At 42.2% G+C, this 22,869-nt stretch overlaps 1 long non-coding RNA gene and 1 pseudogene across 1 annotated transcript; one reads left to right on the top strand and one right to left on the bottom strand.

Annotated features, from left to right (window-relative positions):
• Window positions 1-9,401: 9,401 nt before the first annotated feature.
• LOC124043395 lies at window positions 9,402-13,583 on the bottom strand (annotated as a pseudogene).
• Window positions 13,584-20,118: 6,535 nt separating this feature from the next.
• Window positions 20,119-21,084, top strand: LOC124007472. Its single transcript, XR_006833942.1, has 3 exons — window positions 20,119-20,301; window positions 20,464-20,588; window positions 20,709-21,084. It is a non-coding gene; the product is annotated as an uncharacterized LOC124007472 (long non-coding RNA).
• The last annotated feature ends 1,785 nt before the right edge of the window (window positions 21,085-22,869 follow it).

The following is a 22,869-nucleotide window of genomic DNA, read 5'->3' as shown; positions in this document are numbered from 1 at the left end:
CAGAAAGATGTGTCAGAATGTTCCTGTACTAATCTAAGTACACCATGCTGAACATATACTACGGTTTCACCACCATTTACCGAGTTTTACTCCTCTTCCAGCTTATGTACTGCATGTGTTGATATTGAAAGTGTTAGCTAGTATATCACATTTAGCATGTTTAATAATATGATGAGACAGACTTGTGCTGTCAACCTGGCTGTGTGTGTGACTGTGTATTGACTTGTGTGTATGTGTTTCATCAGATTCTCGAGGAGTTTAAAAAGGGAGTCGTGTGCTTTCATCATGGGGTGGGTCTTTCTATTTCTTTGAAATACTGTATGTAGTTCTACAATCACAATCAATCATTTTCTCGGCTTATACCGGTAAACTTGTCTTGTTGTTGGTGTGTTGTGGTTCTACCCTACTGTAGTAGTACAGATAAATCTTATGCTTCTGCAGTTCTTCTCCACGATTTCCAACGGTTTCTTCTGTACCAGCAGAAGGTAAGAATCAATCTATCTTTCAATTATAAAATTGGTAAAACTGTAATTTTCAGTCAGTGTTTAAATCCAAACTGTTTTTCCAGGAGAATGGTAAGAAAGACTCACTCAGCGTTCAAATTACAACCTTTACTTTCAGTTATTTGAAAATGAAATAATCTCCAAAAGATCTCTATTTTGTTTTTAAAGCCATAGAAAGCTGGTTGCAATTTCAGTTTAACCACCAGAAAATACATAACAAATATAACAATACATATTACTTGAATATACTAATTGACAGAAAAACATGACAAAATAAATATATATTTAGGACTAGTGGAGTTACAGTATGTCACACATGCAGCTAACAAAAACATATGAAAATGTCTGCTCTATGCAAAATTACCACCAACGGATTGATGCATTACAGCAAAAATAGAGGAGGCAAGTGGAAGAGGGAGAAGATAAAGAAAAAGCATAAATTGTCCCCACCACTAATCTGATAGTGGGGTGGTAGGTGCTCAGTCTTCCCTATGACTCAGCTCAGGTACATACACACACAATTGTATAGAATCGCATCAATTCGTTCCCCCTAATCAAACCAAATCTCACTGAATCTTTTCAAACTGAAATGTATCGTTCCTATATTGTTTCGGAGCCCACGTATCTGTCTAGATGCGTATCAAATTGTTCATGAAAGGAGAGATGCACATCCCTATTCAGGCACGCTTCTCCTTACACAGTTTAAGCCAGAAACACCGTTCAAACTGTAAAACGTGTTAACTGTTCTGGTTTGAGTTGCTTGTATTCAACTTTAATACTTTTAAAACTATTACGCTTTTTGTCATTTTTGATATCCATCTTCATTCACTTTCATGGGACTTATTTCAGCAACATAAAGGTCCCATTGTGACATCATGACTTCCAACATTTAATTCACTGTAAATGCAATAATGAAACTTTTGACACAAATGAGCTACTTTGACCAGTTTGCCCAAAAAATTGATTAAAAGTTAGAGGGTATGAAATCTTCTTCTACTTCTCTGCTATTCAAATACGAAATCGGAACAAAAATATATTCTACCGATTACAGTTTTTTTCCAACTGCTTACACACAATCTTTTCATGTCACACGATTTTTGAAACCTCTCACTCAAAGTGCAAAACTACACACCAAATATCCAAAACCATAAGCTATTTCTCAGCCTTTGACTCAGTTGTCAATTGCATAAAACACTTTTTTCAAAACACTGCACACAATTCTCTACCTAAAACACAAAAATCTAAACAGGAAGTGACTTGCTTTCCTTTTCCAAACACAACCAATCAAAATGCTACACTTATTCACCAGGTCACACACACACTCCTCACGTGTACAAACACTAATAGCTTAACTGATCACTAACCAATCATTGCTTTACTGTAGTATAGGCCTATAAATAGGTCAAAGGTCAGATGACCTGTTTTGAACTATGGATGCCAACAATGGACAGAGAGCAAGATGAGTAGGAGGGTGGGGAAGAGGAAGAAGAGGACAAGGGCAAAGAAGAGAAGGAAGGAGAGCCATCTCTGATGAGATTAGGGCAACACTTGTTGATCATGTGATCAACCATGGTTTGACCATGAGAGAGGCTGGACTGAGAGTCCAGCCCAACTTGAGTCGATTTACAGTGGCGTCCATAATTCGAACCTTCAGAAATGAGAACAGGTATGCAACTATCTAATTACTATTTTAGCATTACAGTAATGTACTGCATATTATTGCATGAAAATTTGTAACTAACCATTTACTGCACTGCATTGAATGAATGAGGTTGGTTATCATGCTGTACTACATTTTTTTGTACATTGTTTACAGTTCCTATGCTGAACACATACTGTGTTTGAATTCTGTACAGAGTGGAAAGGCAGACATCATGGAGGACGAGGACGCTTGTTTACAGATGTACAAAAGACTGCTATTATAAATATGGTTTTGGCCAACAACGCAATTAGGATTTGCGAGATAAGAGAGCATATCTTGAATAATGACACCATATATAACAACATCAATGCTGTAAGCCTGTCGACCATACAACGCATCCTTCAACGGCACCGAGTGACGATGAAACAACTTTACAAGGTGCCATTTGAGAGAAACTCAGACAGAGTCAAGAATATGCGACATGACTTTGTAGAGGTATGTATGCAACACTACTTCCAGTACTTCAGACATACCATATTTACTCATCTCTATATCCTTTTGTCTGTTACAGAGAGTATTGGAGCTGGATGGTGTTTACAGTGTACTTGTTACCCCTCTCAGCAGATTACTTTCACTGTAGAACATTGTATTGAAATGTAGATATAAGCCTATGAAAGACCAAAGAGCTTTAGAACAACAGTGTTTACATGGTATGTCCAAAAATGTACTATTATGAAAGGAGTGTTTGCCATTTGATGCAAATGCTTCATTCTGACACGTGTTTATGGCATTTTGAATGCAGTGTTACATTTTGAGGGAGATGTGAGGCATTTTGCATTTTGTGTGTGCAGTTTTGGGAATTGTGTGTAGAGTTTTGAAAAAATTAGACAGTTTTGAAAACGTGTGTAAGCAGTTGGAAAAAACTGTAAACTATACAGCTGTTTTACTAACGGCATCAACCAAATTTCCTGTAACTTTTTATAAACAACTTAAATTTTGACCACTTTAACAAAAAGTTAGACAGAAAGTAAGATTGTATGAAATCTTCCTCTACTTCTCTGCTATTCAAATCGAAACAATAATATATGCTACAAATTTAAAGGTACAGCTGTTTTAGTAACCACATAAATGAAAATCCCAACTTTTTCCCGAACAACTGAAATATGTACAACTTTTGCAACACTTTAGACAACAACTCAGAGGGCATATTGGTCTACATTTCTGCTATTCACATCTGGATTCAGAACATAATTATCTACAACCAATCAAACGTTACAGCTGCTTGTCAGGGTTTAGAGGGAAAAAAGTAGCCAGCTAAGTCAGCTAACAGCACTCCCATGACTCCTCATTGAGCAGCCCAAACTGAGCCGTTGCTCTGTCATGGGCAGAGGAGCGAATGGGGCAGTGCAGGCAAAAATGATGAGGAGGGTGATTGAACTTAGAACAATATTGTAATGATGATGAAGAATTGTGAACACCAAGAAACCAGCTATAAGGATATAATATATGCCATTTAGCAGACGCTTTTATCCAAAGCGACTTACAGTCATGTGTGCATACATTCTACGTATGGGTGGTCCCAGGGATCGAACCCACTACCCTGGCGTTACAAGCACCATGCTCTACCAACTGAGCTACAGAAGGACCAGCTAAGGCAACAGTGCATCATCCTCCTTCTCAGGATTGTGCCTGGTGCTCTTTATAACGCAACTGGCTAGTTTGTCTGTCTGTAAAGAGAAGGGCTGCTCTGACTGGATAGAGCGAAGCTGTCTCCCTTTACTCCTTTCATATTTCACCCGATCACATCTCATCGCATGTTTCAGTCCGATCATGTAGCATGCTGTTACTATGATACATCAATAGGCAATGATCTTTTCTAGCAAAGCTATCAACAAGCGAAGCGAGAGTAGGGAAAGAAAAAGAAACACTGATGTGCATTGTCACACCCCTAATAACAATACAATAGATCAGGGGTGTCAAACCAGTGGAGGCTGCTGAGGGGAGGAGGGCTCATAATAATGTCTGGAATGGAGCAAATGGAATGGCATCATCAGCTGTATATTAAAGGTCCCACAGTTGACAGTGCATGTCAGTGCAGAAACCAAGCCACAAGGTCGAAAGAATTCTCCATAGAGCTCAGAGACAGGATTGTGTTGAGGCACAGATCTGGGGAAGGGCACCAAAAAAATTCTGCATCATTGAAGGTCCCCAAGAACACAGTGGCCTATCATGGATCCCCCCAGTACTAATGCTCATTCTGTTCACCAGTTCCGGAAGTCTACGTCACCGGCGTCACTGAACGGGATTCATTATCATCAACCCCGGACTGTCTTGTCTGATCACACACACCTGGTTCCCATTTCCCCTGATTAGTATGTTATATGGTGGTGTGAGTACCTATGCATTGGTGCAGCCGTTATGCTACGTACTTTATATATTGTGTATTACGTGTATCGTCCCGTGGCTTCAACAAGGTTTACCCCTCGCTCTTTTGTTTGGGTATATTTGTTTGGGTGTATTAAAAACCCATATTGTGTATTCCTGCACTTGTCTCCAAAATCCTTTATACCAGCATGACATGGCCTCCATCATTCTTAAATGGAAGATGTTTGGAACCACCTTGACTCTTCCTAGCCCAGCCAAACTGAGCAATCGGGTGAAGGTGACCAAGAATCCGATGGTCACTGACAGATCTCCTGAGTTCCTCTGTGGAAATGGGAGAACCTTCCAGAAGGACAACCTGATAGAGCTTGAGAGGATCTGCAGCGAATAATGGGAGAAACTCCCCAAATACAGGTGTGCCAAGCTTGTAGCGTCTTACCCAAGAAGTCTCGAGGCTGTAATCGCTGCCAAAGGTGCTAACAAAGTACTGAGTAAAGGGTCTGAATTTTGTGATATATTTTTTTCTTCTAAAAACTTGTTTTTGCTTTGTCATTATGGGGTATTGTGTGTAGCTTGATGAGGGAAAGTTTTTAAAATCCATTTAAAAATAAGGTTGTAACGTAACAAAATGTGGAAAAAGTCAAGGGGTCTGAATATTTTCTGAATGCACTGTTTTTGATACCATTCAATTTATTCCAAACTCATTCCATATGGCCTAGTGTCTGCAGGTTTGTTTTTTCCTTTCAATTAGGCCCTAGACAACCAGGTGTGAGGAGTACCTTACTAATTAACGGCCTTAATTCATCAATCAAGTACAAGGAAGGAGCGAAAACCTGCAGACACTTGGCCCTCCATGGAATGAGTTTGACACCTGTGCGGTAGATGTATTTGATGCGTAGTCTAAAGGGGAAAACGTTTGTTTTTTGTTGCAACATTTGAACATTTTAATTTGAGTTGTGTAGCCTGTTCAGTTCAGTCAGTCAGCATTAGTGATTCATATTTTCCTAAAATGTTTGGGAAATGGCACATGAATGCAACAGTCTGTTTGTGTGTGTGTGTGTGTGTGTGTGTGCGATGCACGTGTGTTTCCAACACTTTATGTAGCCGTTAGCGATGAGGCTAATGTAAACTGTCCTTCCAAAAATCTCTTAATTAAATGTTAACAACAAAGTCACCTATAGGCCTACATGGCAGAATGTCATGATTATTTACATCAATCTAGTTGCCATTTGTTTAGCAAACTCTGCAATCACATTAGCACCATGCAAAATACTGATCACTCCTCCTACCAGATCCTTTGTCTCAGATTTGATATTGAACACTTCCTCAAAACAGTTGACAGGGAAAAATAGCTGCAGTTTTCCTCCATAGTCCCCTTTCCACCTGTAGGGAGCATCAGACAGAGGTTTGTATGTTCCTAATCTGAAGTGTGTGTGTTCTTGGGCCTCTCCATCCATCACGGTCTTTGGATACATTGTGGATCAGAGCCCCCTTGCAGAAGCTTACTCAGTTCATCAGGTCTCATGGGTCTGTAGTCGTACGCTTTATCTGTGCTCTTCGGCTTGTGGAATTACAGATACAGTATATCAACAGGTAGATGCATACATTAATACACATACAAACTACATTTGAAATTGCTTGAGAAAATCTATAAAAATGACCTCAATTTAGGGAAACATGTTAAAGGGATACTTCGGGATATTAGCAATGAGGCATGCTAGCAGATACCCATAGACTTCCACTAATTGTGATCATTCTAGTTAGCAATTGCACGTGCGATAGTTAGCAACTTCCTTGAAAATGCAAGAAAATACATCAAATGGTATCCATGAGTTAATTTGACTCTGGGAAGTAGATACATTGGTGAAATCCCAAAGGAATCCTTTAACTTAATGTGAGCCTACCAGTGATAGCTCGATTTCATTTCATTTACAGTGAGGCGCAGTCTCTCGCCTACACAGACACACCATTGCAAACATCAGTAAACATACTCTATTTAACTTTCCCACCCCCAGTAGTCCAGTGTCTAGCCCCCATTCTCTCTCCCCCTCCCTCTGCCCTCCTCCCGTCCCCACTATACACGGAACCAAATTATAAACGCAATATGCAACAATTTCAACTATTTTGCTGAGTTACAGTTCATATAAAGAAGACCGTCAATTTAAATGAACTCATAAGGCCCTAATCTATGGATTTCACATGACTGGGAATACTGTTGATTACAGATACCCGTAAAAAGAAAGGCAGGGGCATGGGTCAGAAAACCAGCTTTTGACCACCACTTGCCTCATGCAGATTGACACATCTCATTTGCACAGAGTTGAACAGGCTGTTGATTGTGGCCTGTGGAATGGTGTCCCACTCCTCTTCAATGGCTGTGCGAAGTTGCTGGATATTGGCGGGAACTGGAATACACTGTTGTACACATCGATCCAGAGCATCCCACACATGCTCAACGGATGGCATGTCTGGTGAGTATGCAGGCAATGGAAGAACTGGGACATTTTCAGCTTCCAGGAATTTTGTAAAGATCCTTCCGACGTGGGGCCGTGCATAATCATGCTGAAACATGAGGTGATGGCGGCGGATGAATGGCACGACAATGGACCTCAGGATCTCGTCACAGTATCTCTATGCATTCAAATTGCCATCGATAAAATGCAATTGTGTTCATTGTTCGTAGCTTATGCCTTCCCATAATATAACCCCACCATGGGGCACTCTGTTCACAACGCTGACATCAGCAAACCGATCGCCAACACGACGCCATACACGCTGGCTGCCATCTGCCCGGTACAGTTAAAACTGATTCATCCATGAAGAACAGACTTCTCCAGCGTACCAGTGGCCATTCAGATTTTTTATTATTTTTTATTTCACCTTTATTTAACCAGGTAGGCTAGTTGAGAACAAGTTCTCATTTGCAACTGCGACCTGGCCAAGATAAAGCATTGCAGTGTGAACAGACAACACAGAGTTACACATGGAATAAACAATTAACAAGTCAATAACACAGTAGAAAAAAATGGGCAGTCTATATACAATGTGTGCAAAAGGCATGAGGTAGGCGAATAATACAATTTTGCAGATTAACACTGGAGTGAAATGATCAGATGGTCATGTACAGGTAGAGATATTAGTGTGCAAAAGAGCAGAAAAGTAAATAAATAAAAACTATAAAAACAGTACGGGAATGAGGTAGGTGAAAATGGGTGGGCTATTTTCCTATAGACTATGTACAGCTGCAGCGATCGGTTAGCTGCTCGGATAGCTGATGTTTGAAGTTGGTGAGGGAGATAAGTCTCCAACTTCAGCGATTTTTGCAATTCGTTCCAGTCACAGGCAGCAGAGTACTGGAACGAAAGGCGGCCAAATGAGGTGTTGGCTTTAGGGATGATCAGAGAGATACACCTGCTGGAGCGCGTGCTACGGATGGGTGTTGCCATCGTGACCAGTGAACTGAGATAAGGCGGAGCTTTACCTAGCATGGACTTGTAGATGACCTGGAGCCAGTGGGTCTGGCGACGAATATGTAGTGAGGGCCAGCCGACTAGAGCATACAAGTCACAGTGGTGGGTGGTATAAGGTGCTTTAGTGACAAAACGGATGGCACTGTGATAGACTGCATCCAGTTTGCTGAGTAGAGTGTTGGAAGCCATTTTGTAGATGACATCGCCGAAGTCGAGGATCGGTAGGATAGTCAGTTTTACTAGGGTAAGCTTGGCAGCGTGAGTGAAGGAGGATTTGTTGCGGAATAGAAAGCCGACTCTTGATTTGATTTTCGATTGGAGATGTTTGATGTGAGTCTGGAAGGAGAGTTTGCAGTCTAGCCAGACACCTAGGTACTTATAGATGTCCACATATTCAAGGTCGGAACCATCCAGGGTGGTGATGCTAGTCGGGCATGCGGGTGCAGGCAGCGATCGGTTGAAAAGCATGCATTTGGTTTTACTCGCGTTTAAGAGCAGTTGGAGGCCACGGAAGGAGTGCTGTATGGCATTGAAGCTCGTTTGGAGGTTAGATAGCACAGTGTCCAATGACGGGCCGAAAGTATATAGAATGGTGTCGTCTGCGTAGAGGTGGATCAGGGAATCGCCCGCAGCAAGAGCAACATCATTGATATATACAGAGAAAAGAGTCGGCCCGAGAATTGAACCCTGTGGCACCCCCATAGAGACTGCCAGAGGACCGGACAGCATGCCCTCCGATTTGACACACTGAACTCTGTCTGCAAAGTAATTGGTGAACCAGGCAAGGCAGTCATCATGAAGCATTATCCAACTGAAGTCGGTTATGACGCCAAACTGCAGTCAGGTCAAGACTCTGGAGAAGACGTCAAGCAGGCAGATGAGCTTCCCTGAGACAGTTTCTGATTGTTTTCTTTTTTTACCCCTTTTTCTCCCCAATTTCATGGTATCCAATTGTTTTAGTAGCTACTATCTTGTCTCATCGCTACATCTCCCGTACGGTACATCTCCCGTACTGGCTCGTGAGAGACGAAGGTTGAAAGTCATGCGTCCGCCGATACACAACCCAACAAAGCTGCACTGCTTCTTAACACAGCGCCATCCAACCAGAAGCCAGCTGCACCAATGTGTCGGAGGAAATACCGTGCACCCATCAACCTTGGTTAGCGCGCACTGCGCCCGTCACAGGAGTCGCTGGTGCGCGATGAGACAAGGATTTCCCTACCGGCCAAACCCTCCCTAACCCGGCGACGCTAGGCCAATTGTCTGTCGTCCCACGGACCTCCCGGTCGCGGCTGGTTACGCCTGGGCGCGAACCCAGAGTCTCTGGTGGCACAGCTGGCGCTGCAGTACAGCGCCCTTAACCACTGCGCCACCCGGGAGGCCTCAGTTTCTGATAGTTTGTGCAGAAATTCTTCGATTGTGCAAACCCACAGTTTCATCAGCTATCCGGGTGGCTGGTCTCAGACGATCCCACAGGTGAAGAAGCCGGATGTGGAGGTCCTGGGCTGGCATGGTTAAACGTGGTCTGTGGTCAGGCAGCCGGTTGGACAATTGCACGTGGCCTTCTATTTATTGCCCCCAGAAAAAGGTACACCTATGTAATGATCACATGGTTTAATGAGCGTCTTCATATGCCACACCTGTGAGGTGGATGGATTATCTTGACAAATGAGAAATGCTCACTAACAGAGATGCAAACAAATTTGAGCACAAAATAAGCTTATTGTGTGTATGGAACATTTCTGGGATATTTTATTTCAGCTCATGAAACATGGGACCAATACCTTACATGTTGCTTTTATATTTTTGTTCAGTGTACATCTCTCCCAACCTTCCCCCTTTCCCTTTGTTCCTCGCTGCCCCCGATCTCTCCTTATCCCTCTCTCTCACTGTGCTGAAGCGGCTGACCAGTTCCGGTGTGACGGTAGTGTAGTTTGATCTTGCGATACAGTGGCTTCTTTCGGAAGTAGTTGATCAGCTCCACCAGGCTCTGGAACTCAATGGTGGATCCCAGCATGTACATAGAGCCATCCTTCTGAATACGACAGTGTTTGACCTTCCCATCACCTCTGAAGGTAATGGCGTAGGAGTCGCCATCCTCTCTCTGTCCGATGAAGGCTCCGTCCCAGGGCACAGCCTCAGTGAGGCACAGGTCAAAGTCGTGGCAGCGGAGGGGCATTTCACGATAGTGTTGGATCAGTGAGTACACACTGGGGAAGTGCAGGTTATCAGTCAGGAAGTAGAAGGTGTCCTCCCTGAGTCAGAGCGGACACGACAGTGCTGGACCCTCCCACTGCGCCTATAGTATAACACTCCAAAAACAAACATCAGCACAGCAGAGTATTACACACAGTACACACATACTGAAGATGTCAGTAGAGCTGCAGCCAAGCTGGCGTACCAGAAGGAGAGAGTGAAGTCAGTCACAAAGATGTCACTTTCTCGGACCAGGAAGGTGCCATCCCTGCCTCCCGACACAGCACAGAACTCCTGCAGCAGCCTCTCTGTTGTCCGCCTCCCCTCACTCCTCCTACCATGGAACCAGGCCTCTGACATGTGGAACTCTGGGGACTACAGCAGGAAGGGAGGGAGGGAGGTTTGGAAGAAAGGTAGGCAGATGAGAGAGGAGTACAATAATGAAAGTTTAATAATGAAATACAGTGACAATAATCATTGGTTTACTACTATTACAATATTCCCCCTTGTTAACCTTCCTGGGTTCCTCGTCCTCTTCGGAGTAGAGCTTGTCGTCTGAAATCACACAGTAGCGCTTGTTCCATCGCTATGGGTGGACAAACAGGAACAATGTCAGAGCAGTCGTCAATGGCAACCATCACAACAACAATATACACAAACAACACTAACAATGCTTAGTCATGAAACAAATATACAACCTACTTCCTGAACCAAATACTGTAGGCTTACCGATTTCTAAGGAACTCAGAACCATATCATGGTAAGGCTGTCTCTAAATTGCCTGGTCTACTGGGTCCCAGATGTATGGAGCAGAGTTGTTTTGTGAGGGTGTATTCTTTCTGTGATACTCCTGCACTGCCTGGTGAATTCTCAGGCATCTCCTGGGTTGTGTTCATTAGGGCAGACTGTGTCACGACTCTCGTGGGTTGAATAAGGAGACCAAGGTGCAGCGTGGTAGGTGTTCATGATATTTATTAAACTGAACATCGCAACAAAATAACAAAGTAGAAAAACGAAAGCGCACAGTTCTGTCAGCCAACTAAACAGAAAATAACTACCCACAAAACACAGGTGGGAAAAAGGCTGCCTAAGTATGATTCCCAATGAGAGACAACAATAGACAGCTGTCCCTGATTGAGAACCATACCCGGTCAAAACATAGAAATAAAGAAACTAGAATGCCCACCCTAGTCACACCCTGGCCTAACCAAAATGGAGAATAAAAGCCTCTCTATGGCCAGGGCATGGCACACTGTAGCACATCTTTTAAAACAAGTGCTTTTTTATTGTATAAGTTACGCTATTACCTTGTCGTTTCACTGCATTTTCTTCCATTTTGTGCCTATTGAACACAACCCTGATTTGCTTTCCATTAATACACACACACACATATGATTACGTACGCACTATACATACACATGGATTTAGTACCTTAGGTATGTGGTAGTGGTGGAGTAAGGGCCTGAGGGCACACAGTGTGTTGTGAAATCTGTGAATGTATTGTAATGTTTTAAAATTGTATAAACTGCCTTAATTTTGCTGGACCCCAGGAAGAGTAGTTGCTAATGGGGATGCATAATAAATACAAATACAAAAATACAAAATACCAGAAATGCAGAGAGCACTGAGGTCGCATCTGAGGGATGTCTCAGGAATCATCCTCTTTGTGTCTTATAAGCATATCTGGGCTGTGGTTAGTGTCTGCATTACATGGGGAAAATGGCAACCTGAACTCTGGACACATTGGCGAATTGGAAATATATTAAAACGGGCACCAGAGAAGTGTTATCACAATGTCGCCATGTCAGTTAGTTTCTCTGCTGTGTGACAAATCTAATAACACATGAGACGGTATAGGATCATTATCATAAATGGGCCTTTTACTTTTTCTGGTTTGGAATGTGACCTCCACAAGCGTATCATGAAGGTCATTTCATCTTTATAGCCCATCATACCATGGTGATGATCAATATACTGCAACATTCTGCACATACTACACCGGAAATAGTTTTGCCCTATGACTCAATCCTTCACATTATTCACTCCCATCACCATGGTACCCTCTGGCCTGGACCACACCTTGAGGATTATCTTGCCCTTGAGCTGCATGTGGGAGGGCAACTGTTCAGCCATCAGCGCCACAGGCTCCATCAAAAGCTTGTCCTGGAATACCTCTGAAGAGATGAGCCATCTGCCTCTGCTGCTCTATGGGGCAGTTCTCCTCGATGGAGAGAACCACAGGGTATTTGACAACAACAGCACCACAACGCTCAGTCAACACAGGGGGAATGTTCTAGAAACATGTACAGTCCTCAGTTGTAAAGCACTTCAGGTGTGGGTATGTTTGTTAGTTTGGGTGTGTTCTCTCAGACAGAAAAAGACTCACTCAGATGTGACGAAGGCATGGTCATTGATAGCCTTCACCACTTCCTCAAACTTGATCTTGGTGGTCCTGGTCCAGCCATGGTATATGATGGGCTCAACTGGCCCTTCCCAGCAGTCCACTACAGGCCCACACAACAGAAGACAATCCTTTAGAACTATATAAGTAAATGGATAATGTAATGAGGCCAAATTGAAATATGTGAGGGACTTTTTATGGAGTTTAAGGTGTACTACTAACACTTAACACAGCAGCATCCCAGACGCAGGCAGCATACATAGGCCTCAGTGGATAACTCGCTCCGCAGCTGGTCTCCAGTCAAGTACCTGAAGAAAAAACATCACAACAAGAAATATAAAATGCAGGCAAATCATAAACATAATTTGTGTGTTTATTATAACATCATCCACAGCCTATTCATTACATTGTTTTAAAGTATTGCTGAAATTCTTTACTGTGCTGACAACTGTACTAACACTTGGTGTGAAACATTGATTAAAAAAAAGTGAAGTAGTCTGTTTCATAGTGTTGTCGTGTATTTCTGTGTTATATGGCGGTACTGACGTGTTGTGTGAGGAGTTGATCCAATAGAGGGACAGTGGGTTGTCCGTGTCCAAGTTGCACATCTGAGTATTTCTCATCCCAAATCGAGTTCTCCTCAGAGAAGAGGAAACTGAGGAGCTAAAGTGAGGAGAGAGAACGAGAACGAGAACGCTGTGACAAACATAACACACTATTCTCCACTCCCCATACAGACAAATCACACACCGTGTCCCACCTTGCTGACAGTGAACTCTGGATCGTTGGTCTTCCTCATGGTTTTGTCTATAAAGATAGTCATCAGCTCTCTGACCTGGTTCACGACTCTTGAGAGAGAGGAGCAGAGAGAGTGAGGAAAAAAAGAGAGAAAAAAGTACAATAAAGGGAATTATAAAAGGTAGATTAAGTATAACTTTTGTATGACTGAAATAATGTTTCCACAAATATACAGGTATTTACCTTTCCATGGCAAGATCTTATCTATTTTTGCAAACTTTCTATTAAATTTTATTGTAGTGAGATCATTTGTCCACTTAACAGTCAGACCATGTTTATTGGTAAACTACACATGAATGTGATCTTTTATTTTTTTTTGCGATCCAATACATAATTTGGTACACCTTTCATATTTTGATTGTTTGATCTAGAGAGGTTAGCTCCTCTATGAGACTGTCCGGGGATCCAAATTGCAGATTTAAAATAAAATATGACACCTAGTACATATACATGACACCTAGTACATATACATGACACCTAGTACATATACATGACACCTAGTACATATACATGACACTAGTAGACAACCCTGTTTTACTCCTCTTGACAATTTTATACTTTCTGAGAAGTAGCCATTATTTACTATTTTACACCTGGGGTTACTATACATAACTTTAACTCATTGTATAAGAGATTCTCCCAAATTAAAATAGTCCAGGTATTTATATACACATTTTTGTTGTACTTTATCAAAGACCTTTTCAAAATCAGCTATGAATACCAGGTTTGGTTTCCCAGATTTTTCATAGTGTTCTGTTGTTTCCAGTACTTGTCTTATATTATCTACAATGTATCGTCCATGTAAAACCTGTTTGATTATAATGAATAATATGCATTTTGCTAGAATTTTGGCATCACAATACACTGAACTGTAAGGGGTCTTCAGTTTTTTAGGTGGACTGGATCTTTATGTTTACCACCTGGGCCCTGTTTCAGTATAGTGAAATCAGACCTTCATGCTGGGTATCTGATAGTCTACCATTTTTATAGGAGTGGTTAAAGCATGCTAATAACAGACCTCTGAGTACATAAAAAAAGGTTTGATATATCTCAACTGGTATGCCATCCAGGCCTGGAGTTTTCCCCGACTTAAAGGCTTTAATTGCATCAAGAAGTTCCTACTCTGTAATTTGGCCTTTACATGAATCTTTCGGTACAACTGTTAATTTTACACTATTAATAAATAAAACATTCTTACAATTAACTTCAGTTAGTAGAGATGGCGACTATAATGAAAACATGTGCTTTAAGTTCTTTCCTTCCTCTTTCAAAATATAGTTTGGTGAATCATGGATGATGCCATCATTTGTAACACGTTTCTGTAAGTTATTTTTGATAGCACTTCTATGTTGAAAATAAAAACATTATTTGGTGCATTTTTTTCCATATTCCATCCAGTTGGCTTCATTTTTTATCTTTCTTGAATAAGTTCCTCCAGTTCTTTTTGTTTTTCCTGTAACTTATTCTGTGCCTTTATGGTCCAGTTTCTTTTATTACTATCTACAGTTGAAGTCAAAAGTTTACATAAACTTAGGTTGGAGTCATTAAAACTCGTTTTTCAACCACTCCACAAATGTCTTGTTAACAAACTATAGTTTTGGCAAGTCGGTTACGACATCTACCTTGTGCATGACACAAGTAATTTTTCCAACAGTTGTTTACAGACAGATTATTTATCTTATAATTCACTGTATCACAATTCCAGTGGGTCAGAAGTCTGGTTCATCCTTGGGAGCAATTTCCAAACGCCTGAAGGTACCACGTTCATCTGTACAAACAATAGTACGCAAGTATAAACACCATGGGACCACGCAGCCGTCATACCGCTCAGGAAGGAGATGTGTTCTGCCTCCTAGAGATGAACGTACTTTGGTGTGAAAAGTGCAAATCATTCCCAGAACAACAGCAAAGGACTTTGTGAAGATGCTGGAGGAAACAGGTAAAAAAAGTATCTATATCCACAGTAAAATAAGTCCTATATCGACATAACCTGAAAGGCCGCTCAGCAAGGAGGAAGCCATTGCTCCTAAACCACCATAAGAAAGCCAGACTACGGTTTGCAACTGCACATGGGGACGAAGATCATACTTTTTGGAGAATTGTCCTCAAACACCACCCCAACCATGAAGCATGGGGTGGCAGCATCATGTTGTGGGGTTGCTTTTCTGCAGGAGGGCCTGGTGCACTTCACAAAATGTATGGCATTATGAGAAGGAAAATTACGTGGATATATGGAAGCAGCATCTCAAGACATCAGTCAGGAAGTTAAAGCTTGGTCGCAAATGGGTTTTCCAAATGGACAATGACCCCAAGTATACTTCCAAAGTTGTGGCAAAATGGCTTAAGGACAACAAAGTCAAGGTATTGGAGTGGCCATCACAAAGCCCTTACCTTAATCGAAAAGAAATGTGTGGTCAAGACTGAAAAAGCATGTGCGAGCAAGGAGGCCTACAAACCTGACTCAGTTACACCAGCTCTGTCAGGAGGAATGGGCCAAAATTCACCCAACTTATTTGTGGGAAGCTTGTGGAAGGCTACCCGAAACATTTGACCCAAGTTAAACCATTTAAAGGCAATGCTACCAAATACTAATTGAGTAAAGCTGAACCTCGGCAAGACGGAGCTGCTCTTCCTCCCGGGGAAGGACTGCCCGTTCCATGATCTCGCCATCACGGTTGACAACTCCATTGTGTCCTCCTCCCAGAGCGCTAAGAACCTTGGCGTGATCCTGGACAACACCCTGTCGTTCTCAACCAACATCAAGGCGGTGGCCCGTTCCTGTAGGTTCATGCTCTACAACATCCGCAGAGTACGACCCTGCCTCACACAGGAAGCGGCGCAGGTCCTAATCCAGGCACTTGTCATCTCCCGTCTGGATTACTGCAACTCGCTGTTGGCTGGGCTCCCTGCCTGTGTCATTAAACCCCTTCAACTCATCCAGAACGCCGCAGCCCGTCTGGTGTTCAACCTTCCCAAGTTCTCTCACGTCACCCCGCTCCTCCGTTCTCTCCACTGGCTTCCAGTTGAAGCTCGAATCCGCTACAAGACCATGGTGCTTGCCTACGGAGCTGTGAGGGGAACGGCACCTCAGTACCTCCAGGCTCTGATCAGGCCCTACACCCAAACAAGGGCACTGCGTTCATCCACCTCTGGCCTGCTCGCCTCCCTACCACTGAGGAAGTACAGCTCCCGCTCAGCCCAGTCAAAACTGTTCGCTGCTCTGGCCCCCCAATGGTGGAACAAACTCCCTCACGACGCCAGGACAGCGGAGTCAATCACCACCTTCCGGAGACACCTGAAACCCCACCTCTTTAAGGAATACCTAGGATAGGATAAGTAATCCCTCTCACCCCCCCCTTTAAGATTTAGATGCACTATTGTAAAGTGACTGTTCCACTGGATGTCATAAGGTGAATGCACCAATTTGTAAGTCGCTCTGGATAAGAGCGTCTGCTAAATGACTTAAATGTAAATGTAAATGTTAAATGAGTGTATGTAAACTTCTGACCCACTGGGAATGTGATGAAATAAATCAAACCTGAAATAAATAATTCTCTCTACTATTATTCTGACATTTCACATTCTTAAAATAAAGTGGTTATCCTAACTTACCTAAGACATGGAATTTTTACTAGGATTAAATGTCAGGAATTGTGAAACACCGAGTTTAAATGTATTTGGCTAAGGCGTAAGTCAACTTCTGACTTCAACTGTATCTCTACTGTTAGTTTATCTGTTTCCTTTCTTAACTCGTTTGACCTAAATAGTTTTTGTTTGAAAGATGAGTATTGAACTGAATTGCCTCTAAAGGCACATTTAAAAGTGTCCGATACAATAAGGGGATCTTCTGCACCTATGTTATGTAGGAAAAAGTCCGTTATAAATGATTGTGTCTTGGTTAAAAACAAGTTGTCATCCAGTAGGCTTTGATTACATTTTAAATATCCTTGTCCATGTTGAAATGCTGTAAAATAATGTGTATGCCAATTATTTAATGGTCTGACTGCATTATTTTCTATATGAACCCTTAACTTTTGGTTCCAGCGAGAATGTCAGAAGAAAGTAGTCAAGACGACTGGTTTGATTGAGCCTCCGCCATGTATATCTCACTAGGTCAGGATATTTAAGCCTCCATATATCCACTAATTCCAATATATCCATAATATTCATGATTTCCTTAAGTGCATGAGGGTGTTTGTAGTATGATGTCTTTTACGGTCCATTGAGATACTTAAAACCATATTATAATCTCGCACCACAATAATATAGTTGTGTATTGCTTTGGACAGTACTTTTTGGACAGTTTTCACATTCGGAACTAAATTATTGTTAATTAATATCATCACAGTGTGCAAAGCTGTCAATCAAGGCAAAGGATGGTTACTTTGAAGAATCTCAAATATATTTTGAAAAATCAATGCCAAGATCTATTGAATCTGTTCTGACCTGTGGAGGCCCAATGCCCTATTAAGACACTTTATGTTGGCGTTTCCTTTATTTTGGCAGTTATCTGTATCTTGTGTTTCAAGATTGCATCCATTTCTGCCAGTGTGTTAACATAACCAGTAGACATTTAGAACTCTACAGTGTACATATTTGTCTTACGGGTCATGGAGGACAATCCTTTGGGGGAATAGGTGAAAATGAGTTGTTGACATTTCCAAGTGTAACGTTTGTGAGTACAGTATTTCTATTACATCCATTTTACATACTGTCCAAACACACTACAGATTTGCGCAATCTAAATGTAAAGGTAATTTCCGCTTGCGCCGACATATGCAGCGTTTGCCATGAATGCAGTCTCTGTGACCGCCGGAACATTGCTTCTAATTGTCAATCATGCTATAAAGCAGGTCTTCAGCGCTACGGATTGAATAGAGCCCATAATCTATTCATAAAACATGCTGTCACATGACAAACACACTACATACCAAAGCACCCAGTCCTTCCACACAGCACATGCTCATCACACTGACTGCACATACCACATATCAACAGGACACACAATTGCACAAGTCCAAAGGGATCGTTTTAAACCTCTACACCATACACTGGCTAAATATACAATTTACTGTACATCACATAAACACAGCTTAATCCTGTACCCAAACACAACACTCTGTATCCTATTACAGTACATTGCACATAGTAAATATTCAACTCGCTCTTTCCTATGTTTCCTCCATCCATTTCTCTTCTCGGTGAGATCGGGAAAGAATGGGGAGTCCCATGTCATGACACTTGAGTGATTATGACAGTAAAATACAGTTTGACTTTGCGGCTGAGTCGCTGGAAGACTTGTTTGAGTGGTACCAGGTGGCCTGGGACATCACCCAGAGAGAGATCACCAAGCAGCACAACAAGCAGTTAGAGGCCAGTATCATAATATTCCATATAACCTATCTATAGTTAAGAGGCTATGAAATAATTATATCTTCCATTCTAAAGGTGCTCAGCCAAGCATCTTCAGTGATGTCATGCTGACAGGAAGCTGCTGTGTGTTTTCTGTCCTACAGATCAAGCAGCAGGAGGAGGTGGAGAAGAGGTCACCATTAAGATGTCTGACCTGGTGGAATACTGCCAGCCTCGCAGCAAGGAGAAGGACCACTTTGGTATGATCCTCAGCCCTACCACCCTGACCAAGACAAACCTTCATACCATAACTGCTAACAGCTACACAGCCTACATTGTTGCCACCATATTAATGTTATAGTCAACAAACTAGAACTAACTTGTTACTAAATCCAAAATCCAATCCATGTGTACAATCACACTGTACGGTATACAGCAAACAGTTCAGCAGTTACACCAGCGGGCCCCCGTGGCAATGAATAAATGAAACTCGAAAGCTTACCTTGACTTGGAAGAGTTGCAGTGTTGGATAGCCAGCTAGCTAACATAAATAGCATTCCTCTCTGTTTGAGTCAGGTTGTTGAGAAGGCTAAATTAGCTGCATTAGCTAAGTAACTGAAACTAAACAATATATATAGCTAGCTTTCTCTCTCTGCTCCTTCTCCTTAATTTTTAAAGAAATCCATTTGTTAAAAACTGTTCAACTGTTGTCTTTCTCTCTGAGTCAACTTCTCACCACACGTTATGCACTGCAGTGCTAGCTAGCTGTAGTTTATGCTTTCAGTACTAGATTATTTTGATTGGATGGGCAATATGTTGGTTCACACGAAAAGTGCTCTGATAGGTTGGAGGACGTCCTTCGGAAGTTGTCATAATTACTGTGTAAGTCTATGGAAGGGGGTGTACCCAGACGAGGACGGAAAATAGCTGCGGCTACACCATGCTACTCTAGACCTTCTTTGCAAGACAGTGTGTTTCAATCAGTTATTTGGTGACAGTAATATGTTTAGTATAGTTTTTTCTAAAAAAGGATCACATTTTTTGTTTCACTTTTTATTTATCTGAAATTCACTGAGTAGGATGGTCCTCCCCTACTTCCTTTAAGGAGCCGTCACTGTATGACATGCACTGCAATACACATTGAAAGATTTCACATTTGTGTTTTCAAATTACATACAATCTACTCTTAACTCACACTCTTATGATTACTACCAGAAGTCACTCTGCACAATAATCAAATGTGGTGGACCCCAGGAAGAGTAGCAGCTGCGAAACAGGATCCAAATAAATAAACAAATATTCGTATGGGTCTGATCAAACTCAGTCTGCCCATTCCCAACCATGTCCCCACAGTGAAATATTGCTACAAAGAGATCTGCTCCTTCGTGGAGAACAAGACCCCGGCCAAGAACAGAACTCCAGACTTCCTGAGGTATAACCGCAAGGCCTTGAGCCACATCTACCCCAAGGGCCAACGTGTGGACTCATCCAACTACGACCCTTACCCTCTGTGGACCTGCGGCTGCCACATGGTGGCGCTCAACTTTCAGATTGCAGGTGGGTATGACAAGCATGAGTTAAAGATGGAGGAATGAGATAACTAGTATTCTGTGTAAAGTGGACCTCTGTGTAAAGTGAGTGCCTCCTAAAATGTGTTCACAGAGATGAAAAAAGTGCTTTCTCGGTGTACCAGTGGTAATCATTTGTTTGTGTCCCCAGATAAATACTCAACTCAACAGTGCCCTCTTCAGTCCACATACAGGCAACAGACAGAAATGTTGTGCTCTGACAGCTATGATCCACAGCTGGAGAAGAGGAAAGTCAAGTTCACCCTTACTGTCAGAGTAAGGCTCTCCTCATTGTCCAGAATTATTTATTTACAATGACATATCCCTGATCATCTTTCACATGGTAATCAAACTGGTTACTGTTGAGCACTGAATCTGTTGTGCTGCCGCCTGTAGGTGCTAGCAGCCAGACACCTGCCGAAGCCAGGCCGTAGCATCGCCTTTTTGTAGAGACGGAGCGGTGTGAACACACAGAGGACAACAAGTTTAAGACCGTTCTCTCTCGTAAGGAGTGGGAGCAGGGGTTTGAGTGGATGGAATTACTTTCCAGCTAATTAAAGAAACTCAGCTTCTGTGTGTTGTTTCAAAGAGGATTGTGCATTTATTTATGTTGGTAACTGGACTTGTTTCGGTGACAATGGGCTGAACCCAGTGTGGAAGGCCCCTCCAGAGCCAGTGACTTTCCTAGTGCATGAGCCAGAGCTCGCCTTCCTGCACTTCGTGGTGAATGAGGAGGACATGTTCTCAGACCCAAACTTCCTGGCTCAGGCTACCTTCCCTGTGAAGGGCATCCACTCAGGTAGGATCCACACACTAATATGCAGTGTATGAACCCATAGGCTCCTCGTTTACACATTAAACACACTGTTCTCTGTCTCTTAGGGCACCGTTCAGTTCCTCTGACAAATGGTTTCAATGACAACATAGAGCTAGCTTCTTTACTAGTCTACATCAACGTGCAGCAGGTGGAGGTGAGACACACACTGCATGTTGACTGGAAACAGCCTTTGATGTGAGTTACTGGTGGTGTTTGTGTATCTGGATGGTGAGCCTGGGTCATTCAGAAGCAGAGGAGCTATACTCATCAACTAGCCAACTGTGGAGGAGGCAGGCGGAGCTAAGCAACAAGCTTTTCCTGTACGACACCCACGTCAGCCAGCAGAGCTCCGACCCCCCCCACAGCTCCGCAATGACCTCATGAGAGTTCAGCACCAATGAAAAGCAGAGAAAATCCAAGACACCTGCAAACAGAAGTAGTCCGAGTTATGCTCCTTTGTTACAATGGGCATACATTAATTCTCTCGTCTGGTCCTCTGCTCTGTCCTAGGATACAGGAAAAGAAATCAACAGTAAATTATATTCCTGAGGTCAGCTAATCCTGAGCCTGTGGGGTTGCCTCCCAAGCTTCAGTCTTTCAAAGCCTGATTGCATATATTTGTTTTTACCTTTGCATACGTTTTCTTTTTTTTATGAATAGGTAAATCAGATGCACAGTGAAAGGTGCACTATGCAGCATTGAAATAAGTACAATTTCTGAGGTTTTTTGAAGAATACAGCTGAAAAGTACCTGCAGGGGCAGGAATTAGTGTTACCCGTAAATGGTTTCTTTTCTTGTTTTCCTTTCAACAAATGCATTTCTTTACTACTGATATGAGACAAAAGGGCTATTTGCAGGTTGAATTGTTGCGTAGAGCACCTTTATTTTCCAACATTTTAATGATGTTGCTTTGATAATCCTTCGTTTATATTTTTGTTTAGGGTTCCTCTGCATCATTTTGTCAAAACATGACCTCTGCTTCATTTTACGAGGTTTAACTATGGGATGTTTGACATCCCAGTGAAATTTACAGTGATCCTATAAATAACTATGCAGCACTCACATTTGAAACATATTCAGACAGTTTATTTTGATTGAAATTATTTCACATCATAGTTCTTATTTTCCTGTAGAAGGTCTTGTATTTGTATTACAACAGCCACAGAGCAGCAGCAGCAGTAACCCAGCTGTAGAAGCAGATAACACAGACAAGAGGAAATGAGGGCAGCGTTTGATCTGCAAAAATTACAGGAATCATGGGAAACCTAGTTTATGTCCATGACTGGGGGGGGGGGGGCACAGCAGCAGGCACCCCGCTGTCAACCACATTAAGACTCAAGCCGCAGTCACAATTCTAATGAAAAATCTTTACAAATTCCCGAAAAATTAGAACAGGTAATATCACCTCTGGATAGAGAGGAATGAGAAGAGAGAGGGAATTAGGGAGAAGAGGAGACAAACCCAAGCAAAGCACAGTGAGCTCCACAGGATAGCAATATAACAAATTAATATATTTTTTAATAACAATCACAAATTCCTCTACAGTAATAAAACCCTCCACATTCCCACCTCTAGGTCTCCCTCTAACTATACATTTGAAATGTTAAAAACTAGGAGCATCAGGGCTACAAAAAAAAACAAAAAAAAAGGTCCCACTGCCCCCCCTTCAACTATTACCACATCAATAGAAATGGTCCAAGAGCAGATTCTGTCAACGGTTACAAAACAATTATTCCACAT

This window comes from Oncorhynchus gorbuscha, linkage group LG01 (assembly GCF_021184085.1).
Source record: "Oncorhynchus gorbuscha isolate QuinsamMale2020 ecotype Even-year linkage group LG01, OgorEven_v1.0, whole genome shotgun sequence".
In the NCBI taxonomy this organism is placed as follows: Eukaryota; Metazoa; Chordata; class Actinopteri; order Salmoniformes; family Salmonidae; genus Oncorhynchus; species Oncorhynchus gorbuscha.
This window is presented reverse-complemented; position numbering and strand designations above follow the sequence as displayed.